We start from the raw sequence: 23,691 nt of genomic DNA, 5'->3' as shown, positions 1-23,691 counted from the left end.
CCATTCGTTCACTCATTCACTTGTCCGTCCGTCCATCCATCCATCCATCCATCCAATAGGCATTTTGAGCATCTCTGTTCCAGGAGCCCTGCTGGACCCTTTACGTACATATCTTAGTTCTCTCGCAAGACTACCAGGTGGGCATCACCACCACTCCACAGAGGACATTAAGAACTACAGATGTGAAAGCAGAGATGAGATCAAAGCCCAGGTCTTTTAGATCCCAGAAACGTGGCTCCTTTAGTGTGTGATTTGGGCAAGTCACTTCAACTCTCTGTGCCTCTGTTTCCTCTTCATTGAAATGGAAGCAATGGCTTCTCCATGACGGAGTGACTGAGGATGAAACAAGGCAAGTGCACAAAAACTCCGCACACCGGAAAGCCCTACAGACAACGTGAACCTTGGTGCTCATCTGACCTTGTCCAACAGAGTGAGTCTGAGTCAGGGCTAATGTGAAGCCCTCCTAAAGCAGGCCAGTCTCTCTGGTTTCCTGATGGCCCATGATGGATGGATGGGGCCATCACTTAATGTGTCAAGGAGCTGTCTACGTCCACAGCTGGGCCTGCTTCAATCTTCTTTCAATGAGAAGGAGCTAGAATCCCCTGAAATAAGCGGTGCCCTGTGAAGCATTGCCTTTGACAGCTGGTGAGATGTTATCATCCTGCTCTGAGGCAAGAAAAGAGGCAGGAAATTGGGAAGCCCCAAGAAGCCCTGGGCTGAGACACAGAGGCATTTCCAGCTTTTGAGTGAGTTACAGGCTCCCCCGGGGGGTTCCTGAGGTGCTGAACATCCTGTGGTGAGCTAACATTACCTGAACATTCATCAAGGCTAATGACTCTTCTGAGTAATTGGAATGGAGTGTCCTTCACAGCTCCTGGGGCTGCGAAGATGGCCATCTGGGACAGCAGCACTCCTGGGACTCTCTCGCGGTTAACAGTCATTCCACGGAACAGGAAAAAAACAAAAATAACTTTGGCTATTGATGACTTCCCCAAGATTTTCCTGTTTACTTCAAGGAAACAATTTTGGAACTTGAGGGAAGAAAAAAAATACCTATAGTGAATATGGCCAACTGCCAACCTCTGGAATCCAGGGCGTACCTGAATACATGCCCTGCTTTACGTTACATACAGCTTATTCCGGAAAAGTTGTGAGTCAGTAGAGTAGCTATTAAAATTGTGTTGTACGTGGAGTTGTGAGGTTGATGTATAAGGGGAACCCCTGCTGAAAACTGTTGGTGAACACTGACTGCTGTCCCCCTGATTTATGGCTTTTGCCAATTTGGACTTTGTGACTTCAGTTTCTAGAAACAGAACCCAGATTCTCCCTTAGCTGATGCCGGGACAGCAGGACCTGCTGACCAAGCTGAGAAGGAGGGGCCAGAGAAGCAGGGAGACTGACCGCCTCCTGCATGGAGCTTTGGGGTACATGTGCAGACGGGGAAGGGAATGGATGGATGTGTAACCAAAACTGTGCTGAACACCGGCTCCCTTCTTCCTCGTGCTCCTGCCACGTGGCCTGACAGGCGTATTTGTGATAGGCTGTTCACCCTGCTCCAGAATCTACGTGACCCCTTGGGGTGCAAATGTTTCAAGGCCGAGGTGCGATTCACCATATTTTCTTTCCCTTCCCACAGCAGCCTGTATGGCTTCAGATGGGGTGACTTCAGGAGCCCAGTCCCAGAGAGAAAAAGGCCCAAGTATGAGGCCCAGCTGACCCACAAGGGACATGATGCAACATCACAGAACACGTTTTGCTTTAAGAGTGGACAATTTTAGGGCCGTTTTGTTCCACCGTGTAACTCAGTCATGGTACCCACCCTTCAACAAAATCTCTCCTCAATGCCCATTAGTTAAGAAAAGACGTCAGAGCTCTGGCTGAGCGGAGGTGAGGGCCCCCGTGCTCTGCGGAAATTCTCACTGCTCTTCGTGTCAGCAGTACCATTCCTGTAGTGGATCTCAAGACAGTGACATCAGAAAGAAAGAATTCCCGCCTGGAAAGGGCACTATGGCAGTGCGAGTTAGGACCTGTCATTTAGGAAATCGTGTCTTTCATGTGCACCTCCTCCTACTAGACTGAATGTTCTCTGCAGACTGGACAACACCCGTCTCACTCACTGCTGTCCCCCTGCCCCACAATGGGCCTAGCACAGCACCAAGTGCCCGTAAGTACCCCAAAAGCAAGATATGTCTTGGGTATGCTGAGTGGCTCGGAATGCCAAAATGAGACAGCTCTGGGCCTTTATTTTTGCAGTTATGAATGGGACATATAGTAATACAGGCCTCAAAGTCCTTGTGTGAGGATCAAATGAAATTACCTGTAACAGGTGCACTGTGGAGCGCTTGGCCTGTGAGGAGGGCTCTGTCAGTGGCAGCGGATACTGATGACTTGGGCTAAAAGCTGAGAACATAGCCACGTATTCTCCAGGTGAGAAAAACTCGAAGCCAATTGTTACAGGTTGACTTGTGTTTCTCCCAGAAGATATATGGAAATCCTAAACCCAGGTACTTGTGACATTATTTGGAAATAGGATGTTAGCAGACATCATTTAATTGAGGTCACAAGGGGACCCTGATCCAGTGTGACTGGTGTCTCCATAGCAAGAGGTAGGGACACCCAGGGAGAAAACCACCACGTGGTGACCAAGGTGCCAATGCACGAATATGTCTGTAAGACGAGGGACCCCAAGGACCAATGGCAAACAAGGGGAGGTGGGAGAGGCAAGGAAGGATCCTCCCCTACTGATTTCAGAGCGAGCACAACTCTGTCAACACCTTGATTTCACACTTCTGGCCTCCAGAACTGTGAGACAAGGAGTTCCTGTGGTTTTAAGGCCCCAGCTTGTGCTATTTGGCTACAGCAGCTTTAGGAAGCAAATGCATCAATACGCTGCCTTCCGCACGGTGGCCACGGGCAACAGCGATCAGGATTCCTTCCCCCGTGCAGCCCTGAAAACCCCAGTTTGCGGGAATGCTGCAAGGGCTAGCAGCCTGCGTGAGGTTTCCTCCATCCAACAAAGCCTGTCAATTACATCGTTATCTCCAGTTTCCATCAAGAGCCAGAAAAATCCTCTGGAATGTTAGAATTCAGTGACACCAAAGAGAAAGAAAAGCCAAGATAACATTCACTTAGGAGAATGTTTTTTCTTGAGAAAAAGACTCTTAACCGTTATCTCTGCCTGCAGCCCAGTGACCCTCGGAAGTTTCCTAAAATAGAACTGGGGGAGGGGGGGGACTAGCAAAATCCACTCCAATAGACAGCATTCATTTAGGCTTCTTGGCAGCGAGTGCAACACGAAAGGAGGACTTAATTAAAAAGGGCCTGTGACATTAGGCAAACCACCGAGACTGGGCTCGGGGGTGGGGGGTGGAGGGTGGCACGTTCAACTCGGGAACAAAGGCTCCCTGTTGCCCCAAAACCATCATAGCACCTGTTTTTTGCCAGGACAGATACATTTTGGGCAGGAAAGGAAGTTATCCTCTGAAATGCAGAAAGAGGCTATGGGTAGGATCCAGCAGCACAGCAGGAGAGGAGGGTCTGAGAAGTCCCAAGAGCCTCTGCGGCCCAGCAGCCGGTGAGGCCCCGCCTGAGGTCAAGAGGAGGAAGCTGGCCCTGCCTTGGAGGAACTTAACAAATCATATTCTTCCCTGCTTCGGTCAAGTGTCTGCAGGGAGCGTGGCTGAAGTAAGGGATGGGTTCGTGGTAGGCCACTCACGCTCCTTCTTTGGTTTTATTTTCTACCATGAGGAACATTTTGATTATTTTTAACACACTGACCAACCCTAGCTAATTTCCTGTACCTTGAACAGCCCATCCTGTTTGCTTTCTGTCTCCCTCTAGGTGGGATGTTACAAAGCCTTGGTGGAAGCCTCTTTTCCTCCTCCTGATCCTCCCAGGTTAACAAGTGGTATGGAGTGTTCCTGTCCTTGGAGTGAGGCCTAAAGGTGAGGAGTGAGACATCCGTCCACAGGCCTCCTTCGGGGGGCCTCCCAGTGGGCTGCGCTTCCTGGCTCTCTCGTGCTTGAAGGTAACAAGTGCTTTGCCCCCTGCACAGGCTCCATTCTGCTTTGCACCATGCATTTTGCTGGACACATGGGAAACGAGGGATGAGACTTTACCTCTGATTTAGTCAGGTTTTCTGAGGGAGGCAGACCAGATAAAAAAAAAAAAAAGAAGCAGCAGCAGCAGCACACTGGGGTATGACAGAGACATTGCTGGAAGAGGGGAAGGAGCACAGAACAAGCAGGCCCAGGAGGGCTGAGAGAGCTGCAGTCTAGGGCCCTTTGGCTCCACTGCCCCGTTTTCCTCCCTCTCGCTTCTGTGGGATGATTTTCCCCCACGCAGACTTGAAGCCTCAGAAAGGCAGGGATCAAATCCACCATTTCCATTGATTTCCATGGGTCCCCTATACAGCCCAATGGACACTGTATCCCCTTCAGAAAGGGATTTCCAGAAAGATGATCTATTCCTTTCTCTCCTTCCCTGAATGTGAGAATGGAGCGGTCAGGACAAGGGTGCTAGGGTTTGCACCACTATGTCTAGCTTGGTGAGTCTGAGGAAGTTCGAGGCCGACCAGACCTCTTGGAGTCCGTTTTCCCCCTCTGAAAAATGTAAAGTAGATGAGATAACCTCTAAAAATCTAGGATTCTACAACATACTCTAGCAAGATCTGTACTTTCTAGGTTGTTCTCTGCAAGGACGCAAGGACATGAGGAAAGACCATGAGTCGGTCACGCCAATTCCGTAGTTCATAACAAGTAGGTACAAAAGGAGAAACTGAGTAATAAAAGCATGTGATAAAACCAAGATGGAGCTTTCTTAAATTTTTGTAGCAAAGAAGAAGGAGGAGGAGGAGGAGGAGGAGGAGAAGAAGAAGAAGGAGGAGGAGGAGGAGGAGGAGGAGGAGGAGGAGGAGGAGGAGGAGAAGAAGAAGAAATCAATCCATGGAGTAGCAGCAACAGCACAGATCTGGAGTGAGAAACACCCCAGTCCAGCTCCCAGCTCTAACCAACCCTTACTTGCTGGGCAACTCTGGCAAATTACTTAACCTCAGTCTTAGTTGCTTATTATTTAAACAGAACTCTAATTAGCCACTAATTTATTAAATCATCTCATTGAGTTTGTGTGAGCACTAAATAAAATAATACAATGTTACTCACAGTGTCGTAATTCTTAATTAATTAATTTTTAATTAACCTAATAAATGTTTTCCAAAGGAATGAATATCAGTTTCCCTCCAAGAGATGCTTAATTTTGTACCCTGGTTCACAGACAGGGTGACTCCATATTTTGGTTTGCTTGTGTTTTGGCACAATTATTGTTTGTTTTCCTTTTCACTTTCAGAAAATGTACTGATCTGCCGGTCCCGTCCATTAAATTCAATACTGAAGACATTTATGGGGTGTCCACCATGCAAAGTCAAGCTTATCTTTCTGGTGCCTTCCTTTGGAATCCTCTCTCTGTGTCGTCGTTAATTTGAACCTGGCAAAGGACACAGAGCACACGTGAAGTGGCTGCGATCACCCATGGTCTTTTGCTCTCTCGGCTTTCAGGAAAGGTGGACAGCACACTCGGTACCACACTGCAGAGGTGGGGTTGAACCCAAAGGATGAAGCCTTAATAGCGGTAGACCCACCAGCCTCAGACTGGTCTTGCCTCCTGGCGAGCCTTATCCTGGGCCTTGGGTAACTCATCATTTCTACTTCCGGGGTGTAGAAAGTGGGAAATTAAAAAAGAAGCCAAGATTTGTTGAGCTCCTGCTACGGTCTGAAAGTGTTCCCCTCCTCCCTGTTCACATGTTGAAATCCTAGGGCTCACTGTGATGGCATTAGGAGGTGGGGCCTGTGGGAGGTGATAAAGTCATGAGGATGGAGCCCTCAGGAGAGGGATTAGCGTCTTACAAGAGGCCCTAGAGAAGCCTCCTGAACCTTCTGCCATGTGAGGGTAAGGAGAAACCTGCCATCTGGGAGGGCCCTCACCCAACTAGGCCAGCGCTCTGGTCTCGGGCTTCCGGACTCTAGCTCCAAGCTAGAGTTTACAGCCACCCAGTCTGTGGTATTTTGTGACAGCAGACTGAACAGACTCAGACACTCCCCCTGGGCACATTTTACAGATACTACGGCATTGACTCATCGCTGCAGATCTGGGCGACAGGTGTGATTCCCATTCACACCTGAGAATACTGAGGCTGGACCAGAGGAGGTAGGATCCTGGAGCCGAGGAGTCTAAACAGCACAGGTGACCAGGTGAGGAGGCACTGTGCCCTCAGGCGTCTCGTTGGATTTAGGAGGTATTTGTAAAACACGAAGCCCCTTAGGATGCACGCTTCTATTAGCAGAAAACAACCAGAGTAACTTTCTCATTATTTGTCTATATTTGCTTCCTGGAATTTGCAAATCTCAGATATTGCTCTGGTATCAATGATTATGAATGCTTTTTGGCAGGAGAAAATGGTTCGAGTCGCATTCCAAGGGTTGGGAGAACTTCTCCATCTGTTCTCTTTGAATCAAAAGGATCCTGATAAGGTGTACAAATAGCTAAAGAAGAAAGTGTGGTTTTCATCCAAAAAGCACGCATACATGGAAAAGCTGATGAAGAGTGCCTTGTATCCCCATCACATCACTGGCTGACTGGACAATTTATAAACAGGAGGGGAAAAAAAGGTCATAGTTGGAAATTTCAGCTGAAACTGACACCCCTGTCCAAATAGCAAATCAGCACAGAATCAAAAAATTCTAATTTTACAATTCACAGATGCTTCCAATTAGAACAGGGAAGGTTAATGTGGTTTCAGCTGTTACTTGAAAAAATTAAAATGTGCCAAGGAAACTAAGACAGAGTTGGTACAAAGGAGTTTCTTTTTCTACTGAAATATTTACTCCTCCAAAAATAATAATCACGGAGGCTTCAGGCCCCCTTTTTCCTGAGAAGTCACACTTAACACTCTTCAGTTTCTTTTATGGTTGTGAACACAGCACAGACCCACACATGCCTCCACTTTGCAAAATAAACACACACCTTCCTGCTCTCTAGAAGACCGCTAGTTAATCTGGGTCTCTGAGCAGTAAGCGTTTTGGAACACGGCTCTGTTCTAACATGAACTTCTGATTTTTCCAAGCAAATAATCATCAAACCTGAGAGTCTGAAATTGCTGTTCCTCTAACTCAGGGGCTCCTTGTTTACAGGTATGTGAAAGATAAAGAGGCAAAAAAACATCCTATGTGTTGATTTTTCCGATGCGGATTTGAGAAGCAGTCACACAAAGTTTTTCCCACTGAGTCACACATTTCTGTGGCCTTTGAGAAACAGGCTAGGAGCTCAGAGCCCTAGCAAGACCCTCTGAAACTGTACAGGCCCCCAGGCCAAGGACAAGCTGAACTTGTAAAAGCTCGCATCCATTTTATGCTAGCATTTACGAGACAATTCTACGAGCAGGCATCTGCACCCTATCTTGAAGCAATTTGTAAGCGGAAGACTCTGCCCACTTTCATTCATTATATAAACATTTCTGGAGCTATCAGCACATATTAGTCATGAAAGCTGGAATTTAATAAAGGAGAGCAGAATGCAGTTTTCAAAGAGGACAAAAGTTCACTGGGAAAACATATGTACAAACCTCAGGGACCCTGATTCCTGGAAGCACATGTAAGAGACAGTTTAAGCGCCTGGAACCAAATGTCTAAAAGGGCTACTCATCAAGAGTGAAGCGGGAGGGGGCGCCGGGAGACATCTGACCTGTCATTCAGACCAAGTGTAGCCTCCCAACTATAAATGTCTTTAAAGGAAGAAGTCTCAAAAAACTCAAGGTCAGGAATGTTCAAGGACAAGAAAGTGTTTACTTTCAAATGACCAGGGAAAGATGCCAGCTTCTTGGGTTAGAGTAAGTCCCAACTGAATCCACTCAACTCAAATCACCAGCGTTATTGTGAAGCTCAAGAGCAGAGGCTCAGACGCACACAGATGCCAATCTCAAGTCTGCTGGTTCGTAGCTCAGTGACCTTGACAAATGACTACCTTTGAGCCTCAGTTTTCTCATCTGTAAAACAGGGAGAATGAAACATTTCTAATAAAGTTGTATATGACAATTAAAAGAAATAACATATGGAAAACAGTACAATGCCTGGCAGGTTTGGTCAGTGCTCAGCAGAAGAAAGCTTATTTTCCTATATTCCATGTAAAAAAGCTTAGGAAATCCTTCACATCCTGGGCTTATGTTAATAGAATATAATAAGTAAGGTTATGAAAAGTTGACTTGATCTGATTTATGTACGTACGAGCTATATGCTTTCAATATTATTGCTTTCTCTCAGAATATCCTGGGTCTGTATAGCCAACCCCCAAGCTATCAGATGACAGGCATATCAAATGGGGATCTTATTCTGTTCAGGAGACTGATAATATTGGTGTCATTATGAATAATTTTTGCTGTTATGCTAAAAAACATAGTAGGTCCAGACTTTCTTTCTTTTCCTCTATTTCTCTCTCTCTCTTTTGAAGATTTTATTTATTTGTCAGAGAGGAGAGAAAGAAAGAGGCAGGCAGAAGGAGAAGGAGGCTCCTATTTGAGCAGGGAGCCCAATGAGAGACTCGATCTCAAGACCCCAGAATCATGACCTAAGTCGGAAACAGACACTTAAGCGACTGAGCCACCCAGGTGTCCCCCAGTCTTCCTTTTCTATTGGCTTGTATGAGGTAAAGCACTCATTCATGAACTATTTCAATAATTATTTATTAGACACCCCCCCATGTAACAAGCACTATTCTAGGCAATCGGGAAATTTATCTCAGTTAACAAAACAAACAAAAATTCCTGACTTTATGGGGCTCATATTCATTCTAGTACATGGGAATTGCCATGCCAGGGGTGACAGAAAAGGACAAAGACACAAAGAGGAATAGACACACGGTCCAACGGTCTAATAAGCTCCCTGTTTGATAAAGCAGATCTGTGAATATCCACTGGGTAATACTGCAGTGAGTTCATTAACATTATTAGCAGAAAGCCCCTGTGCACCGATAGATAGAGGGAGGAGCAAAATATTCCATCATGAGGGAGGGAGGAGAGAGACCGAGGAAGTGGCAAGAGATGAAGACATGGGGGCTGGGTTTTAAAGGGTAGGTGGGAGTCTGTCCTGGGGTGAGGGCATCAGGCAAAGGGAAAACTCCCGGTTTCTGTCAATTAATGAAGCATTTAGCAAAATGTAAGCTTAGAAGAAAGTGCACTATATTAACTGAAGTAGCTTCTTATTGTTTTGTTTTTGAACTAGGACTAAGTAGAAAAGGGCCTTTATTTTCCCCAAGTTTTTCCAACAGGTGAGAATAGCAGAGTCTGCTCCGACTTGATTTCTGGTGCTCCGTGTTTTCCCAGAGCAGAGTTTATGAAAATAGGGTCCATGTGATGCCGGTGTAGATCTAAAACACTTCTGGCGTGGGGTGGGGCTTTGCCTACAATGAGCTGCGGGCAGTTTCTAAACGGAGATCCTTGTACCCCACTCCTGACATAGTGAATCAGAACCATGGGAAAGAAAGCTGGCAGCTATAATCTGTGGTAAGTGGACTTTTACAGAAATCTAAAATCATTGGCCTCCGTAGAGGTTTCACCTCCCAGTCTGATAATCAGAATAATTTAATTGCATATTTATCTTAATTATTCTAGCTAGCACCCTGCCTAAGTGTGTTCTACTGTTACTCGAATTCAAATTTCCTGTACCATCTTCGTCTAGAAAGAGAGAAGTTTCTCTGCTTCTCACCCCTGGGGACTCCCACCCCCACCCCCATTTGCTCAAAGGAGGTTCACTCTGGCTGCATCTGTTCTTCCCTTGGTAGAAATGTTACCATGACAACCTGATGTCTACAGGAGAAGCACTGACAGGCTCCTGCAAGGTCTAGGCCACACTGGCCAACAAGTGCCACCTACTGCCTTTCTTCTGTGATGAGGGCTGGGCATGGTTATTAATCCTCTGGAACCCAAGACTCCGGAAATGCAGGTCATAATCTCATTCTACTCTATTTTTTCCCCCCCTTTGGCTATTTTGTTTATTTATTTATTTATTTTTCTTCTTCTTTTTTTAATTTTTAAAATTTATTTTCAGCATAACAGTATTCATTGTTTTTGCACCACACCCAGTGCTCCATGCAATCCGTGCCCTCTCCAATACCCACCACCTGGTTCCCCAACCTCCTACCCCCTGCCCCTTCAAAACCCTCAGATTGTTTTTCAGAGTCCATAGTCTCTCATGGTTCATCTCCCCTTCCAATTTCCCTCAACCCTATTTTTTAAAAAGATTTTACTTATCTATTTGAGAGAGAGCAATGCTCAGGGGCACAAGCTTAAATGGGGTGGGGGTGGTGGGCAGAGGGAGAAGCACGCCTCCCGCTGAGCAGGAAGCCCAGTGCCAGGACCCTGGGATCCTGACTTGAGCCAAAGGCAGACGCTTAACCAGCTGAGCCCCCCAGGTGGCCTGTGTTCCACTCTAGCTATTGATCTTCCCAACTGATAGGTCTGGGTTTGTGGATAAAGTTATTTTGTAAAGAAGGCGATAAATGTTATTCTTTAATTATCCCAGTAACATAGAAACTCTGCAATTACTTTTATCTCCCCAGCTTAGCTTTACACATTCTATTAAATTCCAGAAACACTTAGCCTGGCACTTACTGAGTGCTACTCTGTCTCAGGTCCTGGAAGGTCTACCTGCTAAAGATTCTTAAAGAAATCAAATAACATTTAGGTTAATGTTAAAAAAATTAAACACTAAGAATTTTAAACAAAATTAATAAAGTTAAAGATCTTTGTTTATAAAGAATCATTAATAGAATCTCATGTGGGATTCTTTTTTTTTTTTTTTTAAAGATTTACTTATTTTAGAGAGGGCATAGGGGGAGGGGCAGAGGGAGATGGACAAGCAGACTCCCTGCTGAGTGGGGAGACCCACGATTTGAAATTTGATCCTACAACCCTGAGCTCACGACCTGAGCCAAAACCAAGAGTCGGATGCTTAACTGACTGAGCCACCTAGGTGCCCTTCATCTAGATAAGATTCTATTAGAAGTCATCAGGGAAATGAGACTCCAAGCTTGTTTTATCATTGCTCCTATTCTAACTGTGGATCCTTCCATATAGCTTCCTTCTATCCAACAAGGCAATATGCCAGGCTCAGTGCTGGGCACTGGGTATTCAATGGTGAGCTAAATACACATGACTCCTGCCCATCATCAAGCGGTGGGAAGAAGAGTCCTGGATGGCAAATAGAAACAGTTCGGTTCTACCTCTCACTATTTGTACAACCTGGGGAAGTCAACCTTAGGAATCATTCATTTCCTCAAGTGAAAGGGGCTGCCCTATCTGTTTGGTTCACAGAGCAGCTGGTGGGACCGTATTTGAATTCATTCTAAAACTTCAAACTACTTTATACATATAAGTCATCATTATGAATTAAGCTTGATTCAAATGATGGGGGGCGGATATCTATCTCTAGACCTGAGTTCTAGTCCTACCATTCCCACTGACTTGTACCCCTGGGCAAGCTGTCATGTCCCCTCTTGGCCTTTGAGCTGGTTGATGGACAGCTGCAGGATGGTCTCATTATATGCTGCAAGGGGAGGCGAACCTGCAGAATTGCAGCTAGAGCCCCAGGTGTCTTCAGAGCTAATCAATTCCACCTCCTGACAGGGCTCCACCTGAGGCTTCTGGAAGAGATGGGACTCTTTTCAAAGTCCTTGTAGGAGGCCAATGCCTCCACCTGTCTCAGAACCCAGAGTGGAGTGCTGTCTGGGAGTTCCGGGGTACACTGGTAACATCTGTGTTGGCTGTGCAGGCTGCTTCTAAAATTGGAGGCCATGTAATACCCCAATACCAACTCAAGGGGGTGTCATGGTAGCAGGACCCTGAAGCTCTTGGTGTGTCCTCGCTACCTGCCAGAAAGGCTCTGTCTGTGCAGGTATGCAGGACCTGCCAAGGCACAAGGTCTGGCTCTCTCCCTGAGGTGCTCTAACAGGGCACCCTGATACGGCATTGCCCTTCATAGCTTCACTTCACCTCGTCTTCCCCCAGCAGACTCTAACCGAGCTGATGCACATGGGGCTCCTGCAGACACCAACTGCTAATGTCATTCAGGCTAAGGAATGTGTTTGATTTGCCTCTGTTGTTTGGGGGGGGGCATATGAATATTTGTGGAGCCATGATTCAGAAATGCCAAGTTTCAACAATGCAGGACTAGAGGGAGTTCCAATGAGGATGGAGAGGGAGGCATTGGAAGAGGACAGACTTGTGTTTAGACCCTGGAAGGCACTAGCCAGATGGCTCTAGGCAAGGTCCCCATCGCCTCTGAACCTCTTGTCTGTGACCCGGGGACAATCATGGTATCTGACCTCTCAGGACTGTTGTAAGAGTCAGAGATAATAAAGATACCAGAATCATCACCCTACTGGCCACTCAGTGAAAGACAGTGGTCATGGTGGTGGTCACCATCCAGCTTGAAGGTCCATTTCTGGAGTCCATCTCAACTTTCCATGACCGCCATTATGCCCCAGCACCTTCAGATCTGACAGTTCTCTCTTCACCACCACATCACACCAGCGTCTACAGGGTCCCCTTCCTCACTTTCATCTTCACATCTAGGACCCTCTCTGGCTCTGCTCTCCTGGTGCTTCTGTAAATAAAACAGTGTCCTATGGCCTCTCCTCTTGAATCCTCAAGAATTGTCCTTCTCGAAAAACACTTTTGTTACAGTTTCCTACTCAAAAGTGTACTGTGATCTCACACTAATACAATCCCAACCCCACGCTCTGCCTTACATCAGTGCTACCTCCCCCAGCCTGTTTCCTAAGACCCCCTGCACGGGCCGTGGGCCAGTGTCGTGGTGAGTCCTCCCACCGGACATGCTCAGTCACCAGAGGGAAGAGACTCAGGAAGGTTGCTCAGGCATATACTCTGGAGACTCGGAGGGGTGGGCGCTTCCATGTACTAGACATTTGTAGTTACTTCAGCTCATAGTGCCTCAGTTTCCCTTTTCATGAAAATGGGCCTAACAGTATTACCACAGAGAGATGCTGTGACATTGGTGAAACCCTAGAAGAGTATCTGGTGCATCAGGAGGTCTCAAAAAACCAACGTGAGCTGCTGCTATGTGACAGAGGTGACTCAGGCATCCCCTCAGGAAGGAACACTGCTTTCAGCTGCCAGCAACACAGCACTGACTCAACTGACTGGAAAGAGGAAGTTCATTTCACATAATAAGAAATGCAGGGGAAGGCACCTCCACGATTTGTTTATTCAGTGGCTCAACAATGTCACTAAGGACACAGGCTGCCTGCATTACCATTTGGGGCATTACTGGCCTGCCCTCTGGGCTGTTTTCTTCGTGACTCTAGAATGATTAACAGAATTCCACACATCCCATGTGGACGTGGAAGAAGGAGCCCTCTTGGGACAAGAAACACCTTTCCAGGAGTCCTCTGGCAGACTACCCTCCCCTCTCTTTGCCCAGAATTGTCACTGGCCGAAGGACTTTACCATGATTGGCTGGGATTAATTAAGACCCACTACTTGGTGCTGGGAAAGACCAAGACTTCTTCAAAGCACATGGCCACTGGGAGAAAGAAAGGTCACTGACAAAGCAAAACAAAAACACAACCAGGGTTTTGTGAAGGAGGAAAGGGCAGCCAGCGACATGTCTTCCGCATTCCCAGTCCCGAGCATCTGTGATCCTGGCTTGTTCCAACCATGTGTCTCACTCAGGCAGTTCTTCCTGCTTGGAGCTCATCCACAAATCTTTGCATGCAAGGGATTGTGCTGGGTCATGTTCCCAATGGGAATCAAAATCTGTTTTTCAAGGTTTAGATCAAGAAACAACAATTCAGTGGAGAGATTTCTTACCACAATGAATTACTTGCATACTTCCGGAATAAACTAGACAATCCCCACCGCACTTTACAAAGTGGCTTACATTGCTTTAGAGATGCTCTTCGCAGCTGGCCTGTGAACTCCTCAGGGTCAGAGACCTGGAATAAACTATCTTATTCCATTTGGATCTTTCCTGTACTTGACGGTGGCCAACCATAAAGATGATGCTTAATCAAGGCTTGCTGAACCTAATTAGAAGACAGTCTTTAAGCGTTCTGTCTGGTGTGTCTGCAGGCACTATGCTCAGCACCATGGGAGACACAGAGAAGAACAAAACCTAGTTCATTTCCCTCCTGAAGCCTGGGGTCCAGGAGAGGAGCTCATATGATAAGAGCTGTCAAGCTGGAGAAGTCCTTCCGTCTTCCACCACCCAGATTACTTTTTACTCTTTTGACTTTTTCACTTGTTCCCCTCCAGTAACCTCTGGACAGCGTAGAGGCCACACTGGGCACCCTGCCGCAGCCTTGTTTCCATCTGCAGCGTCCCAGACAGAATCTTCCTGATCTACCCCTTCCCATCACTCTCCCGTTCCCACAAAAACCTATCCTTCCTAACTCCTAATCTCCGTGGGTGGGTTTTTTTTGTTTGTTTGTTTGTTTGTTTTTTGGTAAGATTTATTTATTTATTTGAGAGAGAGAGCAGGGGGATGGGCAGAGAAGGGAGAGGGAGAAAAATCCTCAAGCAGACTCCTTGCTGAGTGCAGAGCCAGACACAGGGCTTAAACCCAGGACCCTGAGATCATGACCTGAGCTGAAACCCCAAGAGTCAGATGCTTAACCCACTGAGCCACCCAGGGGCCCGCAATCTCTTTGTTTTTGGGAAACTCTGGTTCAAGATTAGTCTCTAAGAAACCAGTTCATTGATAAAGTTTTCAATGTTACCCATCCAGGGCACATGAAACATTTGAGGGGATTCCTGTAGGGGCAATGAGCCAATCCAAGGACCTGACTATAAGAGTGGGTTTTAGGCATCTGCCAGCTGGGGGTGGAGTTCTTTTCTGGCAAGGCAGAAATTTACCCGTTTTCAAGAAATTTTACAACAACGATCCTTTATTCTTCATCTAGCCCAGAGCCTTTCAAAATATATGCACTGTTGGGGGCATCTCTTGTGAAGCCACTCCCTTTGGACTAAACTTAGCGTGAGCAAACCCAAGTTGCCTTGCATTTTACAGGTTAACGAGAGATCAAGGTTATTAGAGGCAAGGTCTACTCAACTCCTGCCTGTATGTACGTATTTCCTTCTCAGTAAGGAAATTCTCCCACCCCTATTCTTTTGATCAGCATGGCTGGGATCGCCAGGGACAAAGGAGGAAAAGGACAGAGTCCGATAAAAAAGAAACAAAAATCAGTTTGTTTAAATTGCCAGGGAAATCTGCCTTTGGCTAAAGGAAGTCAAACCCAGAACATCCTGTTCTAGTTAATAAAGCTCATTTGCTCCCAGCTTGAGCAGAAAAATAGAATCTCTGTGCCTGTGGGAGCGGCTCAACCTTTCCCACCTTTACTCTCAGCCCCTACACCCACACTCATGGATGGCTAGGGGCTCCTCGGTCCTCCCCAAAAAGCAGATGCTCCTTCTGGATGCTAACGTCCCAGGCAGGTCCCAGGCAGTTCAGTACAAACTCACTTCTTTTGTATGTAAATCTTCAAACTTCCTCTGCAAAAGAAAAAGTCAGTTCCCTGTAATTCAGATGCAAGAATTAACGGTCCTTCTTTCTTCTGTGTTTCTCTGTTTCAGAGTGTTTCAGTGACGTGGGATCCAGACACAATGTAACTTGCTTCAAGAGACATTCGTGTCAGATAAAAGCTGGACCACCTCATGCTTTGGAAACACTCCTGGTGGCACCTTCTTAGCTCTCTTCCAGCCTCAATTCCCAAGCACGGGAACAACCCAAGGCAGACCCTGGATGGCCCAGCTGGTCTGCCTGGGAAGGAGCCCACGTGTGAGTCAGAGCTTTTCAGCAAAATGACACTTCTGCGGATAAGCCTGCAAGCTTTTTCTTGTCAGAAAATGGTAAGTGTGTGTTTCCATCTCCTCTCACATCTTCCTCCTTTCAATGCCAGACACCTCAGAGGCAAATGGATATAGCACAGTGCTCTAGTCCGCTCAACATTTACAGACTAGAAGGGTTGGAACGGGAAGACGCCCCAGAGACCCCCTAATAAAATTCTCTTGTTTTATAGATGAGCACACAGAGGCCCAGAGCCGGGGAGGGATGCATTGACAGTCGCACTGCCAAAACGCTAAAACTGGCACAAAAGCCTTCGTCTCATGACTCGCAGCTTTTTCTACGAATGCACAGCGGGGCCTGGAAGTATCTGCTCCTTCTGCTTCCTGCAGATGGTCTCCATTCAGTTTTCAGGGGCAACCTTTCGCCAGCTTTTCATCCTGTGGCTTTCAAAGTATGGTCCCTGCCCCAGCAGCATCCGGGTCACCTCGAATCTGCGTTTTACCAGGACTCCGGGTACTTCTAATGCAAGCTGATCTGTGATGCCCTACGGTTAACCTGTTCGCCTCACCCACCCAGTTCATCAGGGGGTCAGGACGCTAATCAGATCCATCTAATTTCACAGCCCTTTTCCGGCTTAGCTCTTCAAGTGACCTGTAAGGTGGGCGTTCACTTAAGGGACCCGTGGGGAACGAGTTTATGGTAAATTTGTGACTAGGAGCTGGAGTGGAAAGCTAGGAACCAGCACTCGCTCCCCCTACTTCCTCCAGTTGCTCCCACCTGCACTGCTGTCCTCTCCCCCCAGATCTGCTCATTTAATTCCTTTCCCTCTCTTCCTTCATAGCTGGCATCTGCTTTTGGTCTACTACGACCCGACTCTGATGTCTAAACCATAGCACACTTTTTGCCCAATTTCTCTTCCTAACTGTAAAAGTCTCCCTACATAACTTTTCCCATTTTTCCATCACATTCCTGTCAAGGACTCCAATGGGCCCAGCCCGTCTTCTGAGCCAGGCCACGCTGGTCACTCCAGTGCTTGGTGGTCTTTGGTCTGATGAGTTTTCCTGTCTAATCAACTGCTGAGTGTGCATTTTGGGAGAGGGAGGACTTCAGTGCACTCTACAGGAGGAGGAAGTTGGGGGAGGAGAAAGGAAGCACCCAGGGTCTCCTTCCAACCCACCCGAACCTCCCCACTAACCCTGTGAATGAGACACGAGGGAACCTGGCAGCGGCTACAATAGTTAGGCTTGCTGAAGGGTGAATGGAGATGGAGGTTCTGTTCTATTATCATGACCTTAATCTTCGATTCACTGCCAGGCTGGAGTGGCCTAGGAAATAGGGATGGCAGGTTATTGATGCCCCGAAAGTCACAGAAGACCAAGTTGGGAAAACTGTCGAGATCACCCAGCACAGTGGTTTGTAGTATGGGCTGCCCATGAGAATCCCTGGCAAGCTTTTGAAAAGGAAACCTGCCCGGGACCCACCTTGGGGATTGTGTCTTAAAAGCTCCCACATGTTTTTAATGCACAACTGTGACTAAGAACTATGGCTTTAACTTGACCCTGTTTGTTTTCCAGGTGGGGAAATAGGCTCAGCTATATAATGTAACTGGGGCTCAGTCAGAGATCTCCTTCCTAACTTGGTTATAGAGTTTGGGTTATTAGATCATCAGTGGCTAGAGCTGGTAGAGATCACAGAAGCCATGCAGTCCAACCCTATGCTTTGACTTGAGACTACGGAGCTCAGAGACTTGCCTACATGTTCAGCTGGGAAGCAGGGAGAGGGCTCCACACCATACATCCTGACTCTTCATCCAGTGCTCTGCGCCCAGTGCCAGGGCTGCCGGATGAGAAGCTAAGCAGACCCAGCTATGGGTGGGTGGGTGCTTGCTGTGTTTTGGGGAGCCTTCTCAGTGGCACGGTGGCAACAGCTTGGCAGAGAAACCTGGTGTAACCACATGAGGCATGGGCTCGGCCAAAGGAATCAGCACTTCGGTGCCCCAAGAATGGGGAGCAGACAGCCGGTCTGAGGATGCTAACCCTTGCTTTCTGCCTGCCTTCCAATCATGCTGGGAGCGTGTGTGTCTGTTCTGGACCAGCTGAGAGTGGGGCTGAGGTCCACGTGATGATGGGCTCAGAGGTCATCCCTGGGTGTCAGGGGTCTTCGGACATTTGCCGAGATAACGTTGTTTTTGTTTCCCAGAGTGGCTTGAAGTCAAGATGTTGGTGCTCACTGGTCCTGTGAAGGGTTAGCAATGGCTTCAGCTGGCATTTGGGATGCAGAGGCACGTGGCCCAGGGCCCTTGGGTATGTGTACGCAGGGACAGGTGGTGGAAGTGGTTGAGATGGTTGAAGGTAAAGAGGTTCCGATGTAAAAACAAAACCAGATGAAAGAGTAAATAAAAGCATGTAGGGATTCAAGCACAAAAGCAAAAACAAAATGAGGCAATGGCTGAACAGATATAGTGAGGAGGAAACAGGAAGCCCAAGGAGGTGAGTATGAGCCTTAATCGCACCCCTTCTGGCCGCTGGGGTGAAGGAGAAGTGATGAAAAAGTCATGTCTTTGGAAGCTTGTGAGGAATTGGGCAATGGAGAAAGCGCATTCACACACATTGAGCTCCTCTAACCTTTACAACGTGCCCACGAGGTGGACAGACCCTGTGATCTGGGCTTGGGGAGATCGAGTAGCTGAGCTCTAAGGCCATGGGGCTAATGGGGGAGCTGAGCTATTTCCCCTGGGCCCCAGTCCCAGTGCTCTGTCCATCATGGGATTGTGTGTGTCTGACCACCATGTGTGCAGGCCAGTCATACAAGGGAACTTGCATGAAGTTAACATGTAACACGAAGTTACATTAACTTACATGTTAATCCCTCACGTGTCTCACTGACCGGGGCCATGAGCAGCTCGACTGGGATTGCAGGAGAAACCTGGGAAACTGGCACTGGGTCAGCAGGGACATCTTAGACAAGTCAGCCTTAGTTTTGATCTGGGTAAAGTAAGAAGCCCCTTTTGGGGTCGTGTAGGGCTCAGGGATAAAGGACCCGAAGTAACTAGCCGAGGGCCTGCCACGGGCATCGTCAGCATTCCATAAATGGTAGTCGTTACTGTCCTATAAACATGTCACTGGATTTGCAGAGAAGGAAGACAATAGCCTGGCTTGGGGCCCAGGGAGGCTGGCTTTGTCCAGATCCAAACCCAACTTCAGGTGTGTTCCACAGAGCCTCGGCCCGGTGATGCCAAGGCCCACTTCCTCCCCTCCCCTCACCACTCATCACAGCCTCTAGGACTGCACCTGTCCCTGCCAACAGGGACACAAGTCCAGATCATTTCAGGTCCACATCCAACCAGAGAGTGTGTGGCACTTCAGAGGACTGAACTGCCTCAGCCAGGGAGGGTGACTCAGAGTCACATGACAGAGCCCGGGGGCACAGCTGCTGAGCACCTAGGAGGGCAGGCCCTTGACACACGGAATCTCACTGACAAGCAGCCACACGAATGGGCATCCCTCCCATTTCCCACATGAGGAGACTGAGGGGCTGCTAAACCATCAACAGTCATTGGAAAATAGTCATCGGAAACGGGGATTCAAGGCCAAGTCTGCCTGGCTTCAAGGTCCGTGCTCCTTCCAGCTCCTACACACTGCCCTCATCACCCATCCAGGTGGGACCGCACACAGAGGCTGGGAGATGTTAGGGTTCCAGGGATGTGCACATCTCTCAGAGCCCAAGAGGAGGGCGGTGAAGACAAGGTTTAAGCTTGTGAGGAACTGGACAATGGAGAAAGCACATTCACACACGTTGAGCTCCTCTGACCTTTACGATGTCCCCACGAGGTAGACAGTTCCTGTGATTCAGAGTTGACCAGTTTGGTCAAGATGGAGGAGCCTGGGGGAGGGAGAGGATTCCCTCTCACTGGATAGCAGTCTTACACCCATACTGGCTTCCCCACAGCCCCCTCCTTAGCTGAGTTGCATTTTGGACTCCTGCCTGGGCTCCCCCAGGGCTTGCTCCTCTTCTGAGTCACATGTTAATGACACTCAAAGGCCTTGCTTCAAGCCAGGCTCTGCAGGATCTATGGCCCACGGAGGCACACACAGAGGGTGTGCCAAAGGAGAAGAAGGAAGGGGCAGAGGAGGCTCCACAAAGCCTAGAACCTTCGGCCGTGTTTATTGCCCAGGGATATTCAGGTGCCCATGAGATAGCCCCGCATCTCCCTCAAGGTGGTGAGGCGATGCAGAGGCACGCTGGAAGTTCAATTTTAGCGTTGGCTGGACCTCATTAGTTAGCTTGGAGGGGGGCAGGCCCTTTCACAGAGGACTCCATTGTTTCTGGGAACCTGGCAGGAATGTTTATCATTTCAGAAACCGAGAAGGAGCTGGCTCTCTCCCTCTTGGCCTTGGGGCTGTCCTCCTTTCAGATGCTAATCCATAAAGCCATTCCTAGCCAGGCCTCGGAGGCAGCTCAGGCCTGAGGTGGAGCCTGTATTCTCAATTCCTTCAAGAGCAAGGCAGGTGTGGAATCCACACCTGGAAAGTGGCCAAATGGAAACCTGGAGCAACAGCTCAGATGTCACATGTCAAATAGTTTCGTCGGGTAATCATCTGAAGGAGGGTTTGTGCAAAACACATGCGGTAAGTCTGTACCAGGAGCGTGAGGGAAGGATCCAAGAACACAGTCCAGTCTGCCCATGCCTGCCTCAGCCCCGCACAGCCTCGGGCCCATTCTCTTCCAAGAGAGGCTCAGCAAACAGGATCTAGCGATCAAATATTCCTGGAGCCCCAAAAGCCCACCAAACGGGACCACTCCCAGACCACAGCAGGCAGTGGAGCTTGGTGGTACCCGTCCACATTCCAGTTCACACTGCATGGGTTGGCACGCAGGCCTTGCTGGGTATGAGCTGTGTGACTTTGGGCAAGTCATTTCTCTGTGCCTCAGTTTGTCCATCTACAAGTAAGATGATAGTCATACGCACCTCTTAGGGGATTGTGCTAATTAAATGAGCTCATATATATAAAGACCGTAGGATAGTTAGTACCTGGCCTTCAGCGGACATGCATTGTGCTTATCATCCTCTTCTGCTCTGGGCAACTGCAGGTCTGCGGGGATGACAACATGCCTTGTTTCCCACGCTATGTGTCCAGCTTCTGTAGTACGCTGACTGCACCCACTCAGGGCTGACCTGGTTCTCTGGGCTGCAGTTGATGGCAGGGTCCTATTTCCACGCATATGAACCCCCTACTCGGCTGCCACACACGTCCCTCTCCATTGTTGACCCATTGGGGAATTGCCAATGGGGCCTGAACCCAAGTGACACGGCTCCCCGTGACTCCAACCCCTTGGGCTTGGTTGGGAAGGGAACCAAGCACTTTGTTCTTTTTGGGCAGAGACACTGGCCAATTCTTCTATCTCTCTATTCTCCCGTTTCACCCACCACGAGGTCCCAGAGACCTTACATTCTAGCAAGCGGAAAGGTGGGTATGCCTGGGTCAACAAATAATTTTGCCTCCTCCATTCTTTGCTTTCACCTTTTATGGCCCAGCTTAAATGGCATGTCTTTGATGTGGCTTTCCCTGATTCTCGTGGTCAGAATTCTTACTTCACTGGTTGCGAAACTGTGATGTTGGACAAGTTCCTTTCCTCTGGCTACCTCAGTTTTCCCATCTGGGAAATGGAGATACTGCTACCAAACTAACCTGACAGGACACTGGGAAGATCCAATATAAGCCAATGGATGTAAAAACCTACCTCCCCAACCCACGACCTTACACTCCTTGCCAGGCACAGGCGATGGGGAGAAACCCAAGCAGGATGACTACATAGGTGTCTACAAAATCAAACCCTTTCCTGGAATGGCCATTCCTCCTTCTTTACTCATGGAATTCCCAGTCATTCACCTGGACCAGCTCAAATATCTCTTCTGTGATGCAATCCTACTGTCCCCAGGGAAAAATAAATTTCTCCCTCCCATGTACTCCCATGTAGTTCTTTGTCTCTATTAAATCTCTCTTTTTTAAAAACTTTTATTATATTTAACTTATCATTATTGCCTGTCCCCTTATTGTGCTAGGGATTTGCTGGAGGTCAAGAACCATATTCATTCTTTGGGGGTAATTTCATGATGCCCCGTGCCCAGTAGCTGCTCCATAAATGTTCATGAACTCAAGTTTTGCTTTGTGTGTTCCCTGGATTCTAGAGTGGGTTCTGGAGACAAATCCTGCTGTGTTTGCAGGATCCTGACCCTATTACTAGTTCATCTGGAGCCCACAACTAAATCTACAACCTAATCCCCGGAGTCTGTGGAGAAGGGCTCCCACACAGCCTGGGAGCGGGAAGGCTTGCATTTCCACAGGATCTCAGCTGCAAACCAGTAGTGGCCGCGAGCTACGGCTAAAGGACTTCAGGAAACAAAGAGTTCTCGAAGAGCCAAATCGCGTGTGTAGGTCAACGTGTGAGTTCCTTAAGTGTTCAATGACTCGATTTTCTTTTAAAAAATGTAATGGCGTCTACGTATAATATGACTCTATGTTTAGCAATTCTTCCTTCTTCCTGTAACGGTCACTGAAGGCAAATCGACACTCACATTTATGCCGGGTCCCTTATTCATGCCTCACATTTTACCGTCACAATGAGATCTGAAGTAGTAGTATTATTACCTGCATTTCATAAATGTGGAAATTAAGGCTGAGAGAGGATAAGGAACATGCCTAACATCAAGGAGACTAAATCTCATGGCCAACAGCAAAGACCTAGGTCTTCCTAGCCAGTATACAATGCAGCTTTCCCATTAGAGTGTCAAGTGCTTGCCCAGTACTGGTCTAGTCCACACAAATGGATCTGACATGTTTCCAGCCCTCTCAAGAAATTTGTGTTCTGGTAGAGACAGCTGATATACACATAATTAAAAACATGAAGCACGAAAACTATAACTATGGACTAGAAGTATGTGTGATGACTTAAGGGGGAGCACGAGGGGGGCGTGAGCCGTTCCACCCAGTGGGGATCAGGGAAGACAGAGAAGCCTAGTCTTGGGCAACCTGAAAGTCTAGCCTCCATTCTGACGGACAGAGAACCAGGAGAGGAGAGCAGGCAGATGCAGGAGGCGGAGAGGGCCCCGAGTGTGAAAGGGTGGAGGGCTGGAGCGCCAGGCATCCTTGGGCATGGGGAACAGATCAGATTAGCTAGGGCATGGGATTTCTGAGTAGGAGCTGGGCTGTGACAGACTCGCTCTTGTCAAAGTGCTGGACTTCTTTCTTTCAGCCTTGTAGGCCGCTGAAGGCCTCAGAGGAGGATCATGAGCTGACCTGCATTGGGCAGGAGGGAGGGCCTGGGGGATCATTTCTGAGTAGGGACTGGGAGGTAAATAGGGTCCTGCATCTTCAGAAAGGTACCGTCAGTTTCCAAGGTCTCTGCCAGGACGGGTTTCGGAATGATAATAAGAAAAAAGGAATCTCTTTCCTGTTGAAAGAGAGGTTGAACACTAGAATTGCTCTGGAACCCGATGAAGCGCCCCCCACAGGACGGCAGGAGCATGGCTATTCTGAGGGATGAGGACTTGTGGGTGTCTACAGTTGTACAACCTCCCACAAGACGAGGTCTGATACACTGCCCTCTGTCAAGGGTGATGTATGGCCAGAAAAGGAAGGAGGGGAACCAGCATTAGTCCCTGGGCTCTCAGCCTGCAAGGTTCAGCCCGAATGCTGGCATCAGCACAGGAAGACTGTTTTTTCCAAATTAACAAAAGATGTTTGAGATCCATGATTCCATATTCATCATATATCAAATGATATATACACAAAGATTTATAAATTCTATGGAAACATAAATGACACATCTCCGCACAATACAC

General features: G+C 47.9%; 1 protein-coding gene and 1 long non-coding RNA gene across 4 annotated transcripts in view; one reads left to right on the top strand and one right to left on the bottom strand.

The window, feature by feature from the left end:
* ME3 (malic enzyme 3) overlaps positions 1–23,691 on the bottom strand; it is a 219,176-nt gene that overhangs the window by 100,341 nt on the left and 95,144 nt on the right. The window lies entirely within an intron of this gene.
* Positions 15,285–21,834, top strand: LOC131839561 (uncharacterized). The gene is made up of 3 exons (XR_009356981.1): positions 15,285–15,530; positions 15,635–15,910; positions 16,081–21,834. It is a non-coding gene; the product is annotated as an uncharacterized LOC131839561 (long non-coding RNA).

The sequence above is a fragment of the Mustela lutreola genome, chromosome 1, assembly GCF_030435805.1.
Source record: "Mustela lutreola isolate mMusLut2 chromosome 1, mMusLut2.pri, whole genome shotgun sequence".
Taxonomy (NCBI): Eukaryota; Metazoa; Chordata; class Mammalia; order Carnivora; family Mustelidae; genus Mustela; species Mustela lutreola.
The sequence above is the reverse complement of the archived record's forward strand: the minus strand, read 5'-3'. Positions and strand labels throughout refer to the sequence as shown.